Consider the following 5,302-nt stretch of genomic DNA (forward strand, 5'->3'; position numbering starts at 1 on the left):
TGATCAACCCCTTCCCGGGTTTTTGAGAGCTGGCTTCCACGCCCTTCTGCTGTGTCTACCTGAAGACTCCTCTGCTGTCTTTGATTGTGTTAAACCCCTCATTCTCTTTCCAGTCTTTTTTTTTTTTTTTAAACATAGTCTCACTCTGTCACCCTGGGTAGAGTGTAGTGACATCATCATAGCTCACAGCAACCTCTAACTCCTGGGCTCAAGAGATCCTCCTGCCTCAGCCTCCCGAGTAGCTGGGACTACAGGTGCGTGCCACAACGCCCGGCTAATTTTTCTATTTTTAGTAGAGACGGGGTGTCACTCTTGCTGAGGCTGGTCTCAAACTCCGGAGCTCAAGTGATTCTCCTACCTCAGCCCCCCAGAGAGCCTGACTTCAGGGCTCCTCTCATATGGGTCCTCTCTTCCTACCTTCAACCTCTGTCTCTTCTGCATCCCAGCTCTGGTGACATGGCTGTCCTGCCAGCTAGAGTGTGGGGCTCCTGCTTTTCTGCCTCTAGTTTTATCCCTGAGAAGTGTTGAATCCACTCCCGTGGTGTTGTTAGCCAGCTCTAGGTGGGGGACTTTGTAATTCTACATCTCCGCAACATCTCCGCAGTGTCTCGGTTGCATAGCAGGTCTGGGTTCTAATCCCCGATTTGGTATTTGGAGTGAGAAAATTTATGCACCAGGGAAAGGAAGGACTGTATGTATGTTAAACTCACTATTTACACATGCTTAAAAAAAAAAAAAAAGAACAGGAAGGGGCTGGGTAAATTAATCAATGGCAGATGGCTACTGACAGCTGGAAGTTGGAGATGTCCCGGCCACACCTCTAACACTAAGGAGGGGTCCAAGGGTAGTTATTGTGCTTTCTCATAGGCTCAGCCACCGTCAGAGACAAAAAGCAGAGGTTAGGGACGCAGGGTATCAGACGATCCTTCTTTGATATCTCTTCTATTACTTGTATTTCTTGTATTAGTATACGCCACTGACTACTCTGGTAATTCATGTATTTTAGAGGTCATCTAGTTAAAGCTTTATTTTACACAGGAGAAAATAACAGTGTTGGCACATAACATGATTTTTCTTAAGGTCAAATACCTAAAGAGAAAGGAAGAAATGGAATTGGCATTTATAGAAGTTGGTTCCCGTGATCCTTCTAATTTAGTACTAATTTATCGGTGGTACAGGCATACCCACAAGAGGCCCTAAAACCTACTGCTTCCTGCGGTAGACACAGAGGAAACATGCCTACTACTGGCACAAGGCGTTATCCAAGAGCAAATTTTTCTCTGTGGTTTTTCTTTCCGACTCCTTATTGTCCATGGTTGTGATGATATAACATGTAGACTTTCACTTTCATTGCATATATGACAAATATGGCTACATATCTAAATTGAGGCCAAATTATGTCTTCTCAACTTAAATTTGAGTAAGAGAGAAATCATAGACTTTAGGGGAATTAGAAAACTTCAAACGAAAATTTGTGTAGCTCTAATTAAAGATCTCACAGATACATCAAACTTCGCACTGTCAAACCCCAGCATTTCAGTAAGCTGTACAAACCTAGTATCCTTACTGCGTGAGGTTTCTATCATATTTTATACCATTTTTATCATAGTAAATTGGGTTAAAAGTTCATAGCTATTTAATAGCATAATCCTTAAGATATTTTATTAAAAAGGTTTGTAGTCTCATAAACATAGATGGAACAATCTACCAGTTATTAATTATCATTATTTGTTCAATTCAGTTATCATGTAGTGCCCAGAGATTTTTTTAGTAAATAAACAGTAAATAAATTCATTTATTCACATACCTGTTTAGAAAAAATTGCCAAATCACATGCTTCTTTTTCTAAAATTGCTTTTGAGTCTTTGTCATCCTTCATCTTGATATTATCGGTTTCCTCACGTTTTGTGGGATAAGGATACACATTGTGAGTGTTTCTTGCTCCTTCTGTTGGTGTTGCAACGATCTTTTGATTCTTAAAAGAAGACGACACCCTGTCCTTCTTTAATTGCTGCCTCGTCTTGTAACCCCGGAATTTGCTCTGAATGAACACGGCTGCTTGATCTTCTTCCTTGGCCTGAACTACCGGTTCAACTTCCCTCTCCTTGTCAATCCCACGTCTCAGATGGCCTCTCTCCTGCCTGCATATCGGTGCGCTCTGGGTAACCACAGAGGTCTTCTTTTCCTTTTCTTTGCTATTTGCATTTTGGTCAACTGACCTTTGGCTGAGACTAGGTTCCAAAGTCTTTTTAAAGGAAGTCTCATTCTCAGCTAAACAAGGTCCTGGGTAGCTTGGCCTTTCGGATACACCCTTACTTTCTAGATATGCTGCCTTTGACCCTTCAAAGTTTTTCTCCTCTGTGTACCTCTGGTAATAACTCTGGGTCCCAGCCTCCTCTGTCTCTGCTTTCCTTAGCTTACTCTTCTCCTCCAGGTCTTTGATAGACTTCTGTGTGGGACTTACTTCTTCCCAAGGGTCCCTCGCAAGGTACAATTCTTGCTTAGTCTCTTCTCCACACACATTGTTGATTTTTTTCAGAGTTTGGTATCCTCTGTTGTTACTCTCAACAGCATCAGTGGCTTCCTCTTCAGCTGCGAAAGTAGCATTCTTCTTTACAGCGGGGCTCCCTTTATTATTTGGAGGTGGGATGACTCTTTCATTAGTAGAGATTGCATTTTCTGTTTGTTTCCTCCCAACGGATTCCCTGTGTAAAACATACTGTATCTGAATATATGGTACTAAACTAGAACTTATTATTTCTTTTGGCAATAGTTACATGCTACGTAATGGTGGGAGAAAAGCCAGAACAAAGAAAGCTCAAAAGAAAAGTTAGCAAGCCACATTAATCAAGTTCTTCCCCAGATGTTCTCTCTAGTGACAACTGTGGGGGGACCCAAATGATGGGAAAACCAGATTCAACTTAGAGTGAGAAATATCCTAGCATATGAAAAACCATATTTTCATTTAATGAGATATTGAAATTCTGGGAATTTAATCCTTTCAAAACATGTCCTTTTCAAAACAAAGTACCTGTAGTGATGAGATGTTGTAGAAAATACACCTAGTTTTGAGACCAGTAAACAGGGTATATTCACCGGGCTGACATATGGTACTTTAATAAGCACTAAGTTTACTTATTCACAGGAGATACTTGTAAAATTAAAGGAAAAGTAATATCCTCGCTGCAGTTCATGATCATGTGATATGTTGGCCAAAATTTCACAGCTGTTACTTTGTTAATATTGTTCCAAAATGATTTCCCTTTAACTTGAAGATAATGTCTTCTCTAGACATTTTTTTTTTCCAGCCAAGGCAAAACTCTCACGAGAGCAACACAGCCAAGGAAAGGACATTAAGGCGGAGTGAAAATGTCATAACCTGACACCCTGACATGCCACCGCCTCTCACTGCTATCTGGGGGGGCTGATGCCCAAAACTTTTCATCCTGACCCGGAAAACCATGTGGGAGTTTGGGTCTTTTGCAATCTGTTTGTGAAGAAGGACTCTTCTTTGAGCCAAACCTGGAAAAAGCTACTAGGGCTCCATTTTTCTAATTCTATTGGCCACTGCATAGACCTACTGTGACATTTTTGGTTCACACAGGAGGCAAAAGAGAATCCTGCCAGGATCAGTTAGAAAACTATGTAGGGAACCGAAAACACCCACAATTTTGATGAGTAGCTATGCTATTAATAGTATTTTGAATTCTTCCATAGTACCCCCTTGAAAATGCTTATATTTATTCAAGTTACAACTAATAAGACAAGATATGCATGTAGTCTCTAACCAACTACATTCCAAAAAAATCCATTTATAAGTTACTTTTGATACTTTAAATGCATTTAGCTGGTAAAACCTTGTTGTATACACTGCTGCAGACCTCATGTCGGTTACATGTCTGGAATTATGCTACAGGACACTCCACCCTGTGCTTGAGGCTAGCACAGCACTTGGAAGACCTACAGACCATGTGCAATGATGCTTCTGAGGATCAGCCTTGCAGAGTTCCAGCCCAGGAGGGACTGGCGATCTCTCCTGACAGGTGCTGGGGAGGCCTGCAGGACTGGACCTTTCTCCAGCTCCCGACTGTGCTTTTCTAGGTCACAGGTTAAGGACTTTATCGGTGATGGGTAAAGTGACAACAAGGGCCGCAGGACACTGGGGGAAAAGGAAGAGTCAGAAGTTGTGGAGGGCTGAGAGCACCAGCCTGCAGATCTCAAGAAGGGGCCTGTGTCAGGCTCTCTTGACTTTGTCCTCCCCAGCCTTCCTCCCTCCTTCTTCTGAGCTTCCTCAACTCTCTGCTTATACTTCTTTTACGTCTGACTTTGTGGTCCACCTCCTATGATGGTCCAACAAATGTCAAATTCCCCATCCCTACATGTAGGGACAGTTTGTTATTGCATCCGTGGGCCCTAAATTGGATCTTGTATGTAGTAGATGCTTAATATGTATCTGCCATATTGGAAGCTAATTCCTGGTACCCTCAGAAGAAAGATGGTAGCAAATTAGTATCTAACTGAACATCAGACATCCTTATTAAATGTAACAGCTACAAGTAGTAATTTAAATTCTACAAATAGTCATTTCTAGAGGTAGTAAAATTAGTCCATCTTTCTTCCATATTTCTGTCAGACTCCTGAAGTATAGGAGTCACAGGTGACATCCACCCTCCTGCTCCTGAGGTGGGCCTATGATGTTTCTGAAGTTTGCTGGCCTGTTTTATAGCCAGTAACAGAGAGAAACAAATCATTTTTATCCTTGCAGGCAAAAGACAAAGAGTATAGATGTAGGTCTCTGAATACGTAAAAAACTGAAAACACCAAATGCCTCTATGTTTCAGATAAACATTCATGTGTGTCACGTAAGGAAATGAGGTTGGCCTGGGTGACACAGGAAGAGTGTGGGTGTCAGGGAGGAGAGGGGATGGCAGAGAAGGCGTCCATGAGACCATCTGCGCTCCCACTGCCGGCGCGAGGGAACAGCAGCGGTGGGTGAAGAGAATGTTAGACGTGGGTGTGTGGGGAGAGAAGGAAGTCATCTCCTCTTCCATCCCATTCTCTCACTCTTTCCACGGCCAGTCCTGATGTTAAAGACCAGGGGCCTGGGGTGGGGGCTAGAACGATCTTTATCTCCCGGGACAACCACTTATCCATCTTTGGATCAATCTGAGTTTCACCACTTAGCCAAAATCTAGATATTTTTCCCTTTCCCTGATCACCACCGACCAAGGCAGGGTTCCCTCCTCCTTGTCTACACTGCACCCACTGCATATTTTTACAGCAGAGTTAACCCATTTTACTA

The 5,302-nt window shown here is 42.5% G+C and overlaps 1 protein-coding gene across 1 annotated transcript in view; it reads right to left on the bottom strand.

The window, feature by feature from the left end:
* The window catches only part of MYO3A (myosin IIIA), a 242,790-nt gene that overhangs the window by 39,138 nt on the left and 198,350 nt on the right, over positions 1 to 5,302 (bottom strand). The window lies entirely within an intron of this gene.

This window comes from Propithecus coquereli, unplaced genomic scaffold (assembly GCF_000956105.1).
Source record: "Propithecus coquereli isolate 6110/MARCELLA unplaced genomic scaffold, Pcoq_1.0 Scaffold45, whole genome shotgun sequence".
Taxonomy (NCBI): Eukaryota; Metazoa; Chordata; class Mammalia; order Primates; family Indriidae; genus Propithecus; species Propithecus coquereli.